At 37.8% G+C, this 9172-nt stretch overlaps 1 long non-coding RNA gene across 1 annotated transcript; it reads left to right on the top strand.

The window, feature by feature from the left end:
• Positions 1-5302: 5302 nt before the first annotated feature.
• On the top strand, positions 5303-6188 carry LOC103939980. The gene is made up of 3 exons (XR_007254073.1): positions 5303-5415; positions 5564-5981; positions 6087-6188. It is a non-coding gene; the product is annotated as an uncharacterized LOC103939980 (long non-coding RNA).
• The last annotated feature ends 2984 nt before the right edge of the window (positions 6189-9172 follow it).

Raw genomic sequence — 9172 nt, 5'->3', positions numbered from 1 at the left:
TCAACATAACCAACTGCAAAATGACCAATACCAGAGTCATTCCTCTCAAAGCATAAACTAACATCTTGAGTACCATGGAGATACCTCAATATCCACTTAGCTGCTTGCCAGTGCTCTTTTCCAGGATTATGCATATATCGACTCACCATGCCAACTGCATGAGCAATATCCGGTCTAGAGCATACCATTGCATACATCAAAATACCAACCAAATTTGCATATGGTATATTTTGCATTTGCAGCTTTTCCTTATCAGCTTTAGGACATTGTAGAGAACTCAATTTAAAATGAGGAGCCAAAGGGGTACTAACCGGTTTGGTTGAATCATGAACTCCAAACTTTCGAATCAACTTCTCAAGGTATTGTCTTTGATTCAAACAAACCAAACCCTTCTCTCTGTCTCTAGTGATCTCCATGCCAAGGATCTTCTTTGCTTCACCAAGATCCTTCATCTCGAACTCATTTTTCATTTGCATCTTCAATTTCTCAATCTCTTCGACATTCTTTGATGCAATCAACATATCATCAACATATATCAACAAATAAATGAAAGACCCATCTTGCAACTTCTTGAAGTACACACAATGATCATATTGACTTCTAGAATAATTTTGGCCTCTCATAAATTTATCAAACCTCAAATACCATTGTCTTGGAGATTGCTTCAAGCCATAAAGTGATTTCTTCAACTTGCAAAACAAATTTTCTTTCCCTTTCACTTTATACCCATCCGGTTGACACATATAAATCTCTTCATTCAAATCACCATATAGGAAAGCCGTCTTCACATCAAGTTGCACAAGTTCAAGATCATATTGTGCAACAAGAGCTAACATAATGCGAATTGAGGAGTGCTTCACAACTGGAGAAAAGATTTCATTGTAGTCAATGCCCTCCTTTTGTGCATACCCTTTAGCAACCAATCTTGCTTTGAATCTGACATTGCTTTTCTCAGCAACATCTTCCTTCTTGACATACACCCATTTGCAACCAATAGCTTTCTTACCCTTAGGCAATTTAGCTAACTCCCAAGTCTTGTTCTTCAAGAGAGAATTCATCTCATCACCCATGGCATTGCACCACTTCTCCTTTTCCTCACTTTCAATGGCTTCCTCAAAATTGGATGGAATCTCATCAGTGATAATAGGAAAAGCAAAAGCAACATAGTCACTATACCGAGCTGGTTTGGTAATTTGTCTTTTTCCTCTGTTCTTGGCAATAGACTCTTGAGGTGAAACTTGCTCTTCAACTTGAATAGAATCTTCAAGTTCAACTTCTTCAACATCCTCATGGTCTCCCACTTCTTCACTTGTAGTGGCTTCGACATCAGCGGAAATAGGATTTGAAGTACTAGAGGCAACTTTCTCAAGCTCCACCTGTTGGACATCTTTCACATTCTTTTCAGAGTCTCTGAACATATTTTCTTCATCAAATGTCACATCTCTGATGATTACAAGTTTCTTCATCTCCAGGCACCATAACCTGTAACCTTTGACACCACTACTAAAACCAAGAAAGATAGCCTTTTTGGCTCTAGGATCAAGTTTATTTTCAGTTACATGAGAACAAGCAGGTGAACCAAAAATACGAATATAATCATAATCAGTAGAAGGTTTTCCAGTCCATACCTCCATTGGCGTCTTACCCTGAACATCAGTTGAGGGTAATCGGTTGATGATGTGACATGCATAAGTAACTGCCTCTGCCCAAAACGACTTGCTCAAACCCGACTGAGACAACATGCATCTAACCTTCTCAAGCAAGGTTCGATTCAATCTTTCTGCAACTCCATTTTGTTGTGGAGTTCCCCGGACACTAAAATGTCTCACAATCCCTTCCTCTTTGCAAACTTAAAAGAAAGGGTCGGATGTGTATTCACCACCATTATCCGATCTCAAAATCTTAATCTTTCTCCCAGTCTGGTTCTTAACCATTTTCTTCCAACCCAAGAAAATGCTTAACACCTCACTCTTGTGCTTCATAGTGTAGACCCAAGACCTTCTTGAATAATCATCAACAAAGGTCACGAACCAATGTCTACCACTCAAAGAGGGAGTCTTTGTAGGACCCCAAACATCCGAATGCACATAATCAAGAATGCCCTTCGTCTGATGTACAGCAGTACCAAACTTCACTCTAGTTTGCTTCCCCAAGACACAATGCTCACAGAAATCAAGCTTACAAGTCGTGGCACCTTTTAGAAGACCTTGTTTCACAAGCCCTTGTAGAGCTTTCTCACCGGCATGGCCTAATCTCATATGCCACAATCTAGTAGTATCAGAATCGGATGTGCCCATATTTTCTGAGACTACAGATGCTTCACCTGTCACAGTGCTTCCTTGCAATAAATACAAATGGCCACATCGAGGAGCTTTCATCACAACAAGTGCACCATAAGTCACCTTCAATGTCTGCCCATCTGAATGAAACCTGAAGCCCTTGGCTTCCAAAGTTCCCAAAGAAATAAGATTTTTCTTCAAATTCGGTACATACCGAACACCTGTCAACTCTTTAACCATGCCATCATGCAACTTCAAACGAACTGTACCAATCCCTTTTGTTGTGCAAGGATTGTCATCTCCCATGAACACAACACCGCCATCAAACTCTTTCAAGCTTGAAAACCAATCCTTGTGAGGAGTCATATGATGAATACAACCCGTATCCAACACCCATCATAGGCCTTAAAGAAACTGTGGTTAAAGCAAAATCAGGAAAATCTGTTTCAACTTCAGCAACATTAGCTTCAGAACTTTCTTTACCTTTGGTCTTCAATTTAGGACAATCTTTCTTCCAATGGCCCTTATTACGACAAAAGGCACATTCATCCCTTTCCAAAGGTTTTCTTCCTTTAGAGTTTCCTCTAGGTCGAGACTATGATTTTTTCCTACTAGAAGATGATATTCTCTCCGATGATCTACCTCTAACAAATAAAGCTTCCGAGGTACTATCATGATTTTTATCTCTATGCCTCATTTCATAATTCATCAAGGCATTTGACACATCTTCAAATTTCACAGTTTCTTTACCATGCATAATAGTGGTAACAAAATGCTCATAAGAGTCCGGCAAGGAATTCAACAATATTAAGGCCTTATCTTCATCCTTAATATCCTCATCTAAATTTAACAAGTCGGCAATCAACTTATTAAAAGCATCAAGGTGTCTAATCATTTTTGTACCTTCTTTGTATTGGAAGCGGTAGAGCTTTTTCTTCAAGTGTAGCCGGTTCTCTGCACTCTTCGTCATATACTTGTCTTCCAATTTTTGCCACAACACACTTGCCAATGTCTCCCGCATCACAAAATACTTCTGAGTTTTTGCAAGGCACAACCGAATTGAAGAGCAAGCCCACAAATTTAATTTCTCCCATTCCGGCTTCGACATAGCTTCCGGCTTCTCTCCCAAAGCGGCAAGTAGATCTTGTTGAGCCAACACATCTTTGACCTCACATTGCCACATCCCAAAGTTGTTTGTGCCATCAAACTTTTCAACTTCGAACTTTGCATTTTGCACCGTAGTTCTTGCAAATCCGGAGCTGCTTCCAAAAGGATTCTCATCTTGCCCGTCTGACATTTTTGGCAATTAGACAGTACCCAAGAGCAACCAGTGCTCTGATACCAATTGTTGTGCTAGGATAGCACCAAACTAAATGGAACCAACTCAAGCTAACCCACAGGAAATTTATCAAATGAAAATGCAAGAACAAAATATAAAAGACACCAAGATTTTAACGAGGTTCCTCAACAGTCAGTGTAACTGGAGTACGTCCTCGGAGCAGTAGGAGCTCACCCAATAATCCACTATCAACCAAATGGGAGTTTACAAAGTGTTGGCAATCTCACAGCCCAAATAACCCAATACACCCAAAAGCTCTCACACACCAAAGAAACAAATAGAGGAAGAAATATAATGAATAATTTCTTCTCTATACATATAGCTCAAAGCTATTACAACAGCAACTACTTTGGTAGATGATTACTAACCGAATGAAGCAGCAGCTTCTCTTCTCTCTTTGCAGCTCCTCTTTTTCTCAGCAGAGCATTGAGCTTTTTCCTCTTCTCTATATTAGGTTGTTAGCTCACCCTTTTGTTTTCTTTTCATTTCAGCAAAGGCACTTTGTAGCTTATATAAATTGTTGTGGCACTAATCCTTTTTTTTTTTTCAATCTCAAAAGGAGCACTCTGTAGCTATATAAATTGCTCTGACGATGATCTTGCAGAAAACACAGATGAATCACAGATCCCGGAGAAGGGTTCTTGAATCCACAGCAAAGCTTCCTTCTTTTTCCACAAAGACAAAGACTTTCCCTTTTTTTCCTCCCCAAAACAAGGAAAGGTGTTGTCCACCTTCTTTCTTTATAATTTTTTATAGCCAAAAGTTGTTTGGATTTTTGTCTAGCCGAAAGCATTTGCAAGTTGGCCACTATCCAACAAGTAGCTCCAAACTTAAAAGTTGGTTGTATATATGAGATCACACAGTTGCACAGTCATTCCAGTAAACAAACGTTCAAGGTCGTACCACACACTGCACAAGTGTACTTCAATGGAAAACAACTTTCAAGCAAATACCAGAAAGACCTCCACACATTCCTGAGCACTGCTTTTATTTAGTGGATTACAATGAATTGTTATTCTTTGTAGACAAAGTTGAAATTCTCACAGGTAAATAAACATATTTATAAACCTACATCTATATACCATCTTTGTTTGGCAACATTTTTTCATGCTATAATCCTATGATATTGGATTGCCAAATTGCAGGATGTTGTGGGACGCATCCCAGCAGTGCAACCATTAGAAGACAAAATGGTTAACAAAGAAAGACTGGAAACAAAATGTGAAGTTCACCTTCAAAACACCAGGTGAAAAAGTCAATAAACTATCTACAAATCTACAAATTTACAACTTTTGTCTTCTCCTACTGAAACGCTTTATTCATTATCAATAACAATTCATTCAGAAACGAAGAAGTGAGAGTTACACTTTGGGCAGACTGCGCCAGGACTTGATAGTGAAGTTGTAAGACAACAACCATCACCAATTGTGGTTGTCTTCACAAGTTTCAAAGTAAAACGGTTCCTAGGTATTCATCCATGTGTTTTTATTTCTTCCTAGCTATCTATTTGTTCGAGGTTTCAATTATATTCACATGAGAAATTGCAATTCTCATTTAATATGTAGAACAGTCCATTATAGTATTATGTAAATCTTCTCATTATAGTATTATACTCATCATTATTTAACAAATATCGCAGAACAATCCATTTCTGTGCAGAGCAGCAATTGCATGATTTGATTTGAGTAACGATTGGTGGTACAAGTCATTTCCAATCTGCTTCAAACAACAAAAACCAAAGCCCCAAAGTGACCTGCTAGTTTGTCCAACTGATGATATTCAAAACCCTATTGCTTGGTAATACAAAATTACTCCAAGTCTATTACTATATAAAACATAAACTTAATTATTCTTCTTTATAAATAATCACATCAATTTCAACACAGTTTCAAAGTTAGTTTAATTCTTGAAGATGCCAATGACGAAACCAATGCCATCGTTATAGGCAAATCAGCCGAAGAACTATTTGGAATCACATGTGAAGAATTAGTAGTCAACAAAGGTTTCTGTGACCAAAAGGAAATACCACAACAAATGCTCCGAGTAAAAGCTCAAATCAAACTTTTCCAACTCAGACTTGGAAAAGTTAAAAATGACACAAGCAGAAGTGACTTGCTCATCCAAACTGTTTTCGAGGATCAAGCATAAATTCATCCTTCAAACAACAACAAAGGTGATGAAGCAGTAAGTGACCTTAGGAAGAAACATATGGTTCATGAAATGCTACTATCCACACCACCACTTTCATTCAAGAAATCTCTACCTTCAGTTCCATGTGAAAGCAGTTCAAGTTCAAAGAAACGACAAAGGGAGCCAGTCATAAAGACTCTTCTCACCTTTACACCAACAAAAAAACCTAAGAGGTTAGTCTTTATAAACAAAAACAATAAAAAAATAGAGATAAACCTTTTTTCCATTACTAGATGTGCACTAACACTTTAATCTCTCTCCATGTTACATGATCCAAGTGATACCACAAGTGGATACAGTGAAGAGACCTATGCATTTGAAGAGACCGATGACGAGAATGTAGCAAACCCATATCAAACTCTCAATGAATAGAGTATGGATCCCAACACTCATAAATCAATTTCTTAACAAATTTTTTCCCATCTTGAATGAGTAGTCTCTCTAACACGGAATTTGTAAGATCCCACATCGCCCAGGGTTGAGGATTCTGTAAGATTTATATATATATATTCTCATCTCTACCTAGCACGAGGCATTTTGGGAGCTCACTGGCTTCGGGTTCCGTAGGAACTTCGAAGTTAAGCCAGTTCGCACGAGAGCAATCCCAAAATGGATGACCCATTGGGAAGTTCTCGTGTGAGTTCTCAGAAACAAAAACGTGAGGTTGTGGTTGGGGCCCAAAATGGACAATATTGTGCTCAGTAGAGTCGAGCCCGGCATGTGGTGGGGGCCTGGGCCAGGATGTGACAATTTGGTATCAGAGTCAATCCCTGGCCGGAAGTGTGCCGACGAGGACGTCGGGCCCCTAAGGGGGGTGAATTGTAAGATCCCACATTGTCCAGGGGTGAGGATCCTGTAAGCCTTATATGTATATTCTCATTTCTACCTAACACGAGGCCTTTTAGGAGCTTACTGGCTTCGGGTTCCGTAGGAACTTCGAAGTTAAGTGAGTTCGAGCGAGAGCAATCCCAGGATGGGTGGCCCATTGGAAAGTTCTCATCTGAGTTCTCAGAAACAAAATCGTGAGGGCATGGTCGAAGCCCAAAACGGATAATATCGTGCTACGGTAGAGTCGAGGAAACAAAACCGTGAGGGCGTGGTCGGAGCCCAAAGCGGATAATATCGTGCTACGATAGAGTCGAGGCCGGGATGTGTCAGAACTGTATCTTATAAATATCGCATAATATAGATATGGTTGTGATTGGTTTACTTTTGCAAAACCAATTGACCAATTGCATGGCTGAGTTGATATAACCTTATCTGACAACAACAAAAATTGTTGATAAAGCCTAAACTTGGATTAAGCAAGGAATTGTAGTCGAATTTTAGCTTATATCATGTATGTTGAGGAAGTAAAATATATAAATATATTTAGGGTTACGTATGTAAACAAATAAGTCATTGTTTAAATTTTCGACCAACGTTGGAGAAATGATTAAGTGTTTTTGTTTCATTGTATTACTATGCTTGATAAATTATTGAGAAATGAGAAATTGTTTTTTGCTTATGTTTTTTTTAGGTGTGTACTGAATTGGATGTCTAATACAAAATGTGAACAAATCTTACTTTCAAATTTTTGTGTGCTTGCAAATCATATGCAATTTAGATTCATTAAATTCTTAAGTGATCGAATTCTATTTTTAATTTTTTTTTTCAGTTCATCGCTGTCTTACAAGACAAAGGTGACACCATCAACGTAAGGAGTTACGCATGTGGGTGTCTTTAGTGGAATAAGCCTTACTTTATGAGCTTTGTACAATTTTAGACGTAAAAGTCTCCCTAGGATAGAACCATAGCTTTTGAAGAACAATCCCTGAGGATGACATACTAACATCCTCAATTTTTGGCATGTAATATATGAACGTAATAGAACTCTCTGGCTATGGCATACTACCATCCTAATTTTTGTCATGTAATATAAGAATGTAAATAGCACTCTCTAACTATGCCATATCAACATCCTCAATTTTCTCATGTAATATATGTATATAACCCTGCTCTTTGGCACATATTTTCTCATGTATATAAGCCTTACTTTTTACACGTTTAAGACAGTTTTGAAATCCGTAGCATTGCGCGGGCTTCATTACTTGTACTTTTTAATTTTAATTAGATGCACTACACACGCTATAGTGTGTGATTTAAAATTTCAAAAAGAATTATATTAAATTAATGTCAAATTGTATAAAATAAAATAAAAATAGGGGATTTGAGAAGGTTTTTTTTTTTTTTTGGTCAAATGGTAGATTTTGTTAGATCAGATGTTAGATTAGCCACCGATGGAGTTTGAACCCACTCCATCATGCAAGGGCTCAACACATTTTCACCATTGTGGTAAAGGTCACTTGTTGGATTTGAGAAGTTTGAAAAAGTGGAAAGAAAAGTAGACGTGTGGTGCAAATGTAGGAAAGAAAAAGAGTGAGTTTAGATAGTGTTTGTTTGGCCTTACTAATTTTCACTAGACTAAATTGGGCTACTTACTAGTATTCTAGTGTTTGTCATGGACAGGAACTAAGATTAATGGGATTATGGGAGACTCGTGTGGACTAACTGCCTCCCCAAAAGTTCTTAACGAGATCCCCCGAAAAGAAGAAAATTGCTAAGACCGTCTTCCTTCTCTGTCCTCTTCTGCCTCGTTTGAGTCCCAGACTCCCTTCTCTACCATCTTCCTTCTCTAACAAGACCCATATACCCTTGCTCGTTCTCTTTCTCCTGCACCTCAAAATCTAAGGTCCGCTTGAATTGATTTCACATTTCAGGAATTAAACCATTAATTTTTTACTTTTTTTTTTCTGTTGAAGTTTTTACTGCCATTTTTTGAAATGTGTGATTGTTTTTGCTTTAGGTGCATGAGGTTGCTGGCATTGTGAAAATTGATTGGTTTCTGCCGGAATACGGTAACAAAGTGGCTTGTGTTTGCACGGATGAGACTTTGTCATTGTGGGAGGAAATTGTTGAAGGTATTTTCATTTTCTAAATGAGGCCGTTTAATTAGTTAAGAAATCGGAATTGTTGAAGGTATTTTCATTGAATTTATAATCTTTTCTAAGTGAAGCAGTTTAATTAGTTAATGAATTGTGAGGAATTGCTGAAGGTATTTTCATTGAATTTATCGTTTTTATTATCCTATTTTTAGTCCGATATTACACCAAATACTTTACAAAATCAGTTCAGCTTAGTCTATTTTAACCCAGTTCAACTTAATCTCTGAAGTTAGTTCGGTTAGTCCGATGCAACAAAAGCCCCCTTAAGGTATTGATAGGGTGACATGACTGTGAGGTTCAAAAAAAAAATAAACATCATAACTTGAGTGTATAATTACTTTAATGCCCACAAATTTTCTTTTCTAATATTTTATTTCAAT

Source organism: the organism of the source record quoted next, unplaced genomic scaffold (assembly GCF_019419815.1).
Source record: "Pyrus x bretschneideri cultivar Hongxiangsu unplaced genomic scaffold, Pyrus_bretschneideri_v1 Contig65, whole genome shotgun sequence".
Classification (NCBI taxonomy): Eukaryota; Viridiplantae; Streptophyta; class Magnoliopsida; order Rosales; family Rosaceae; genus Pyrus; species Pyrus x bretschneideri.
This window is presented reverse-complemented; position numbering and strand designations above follow the sequence as displayed.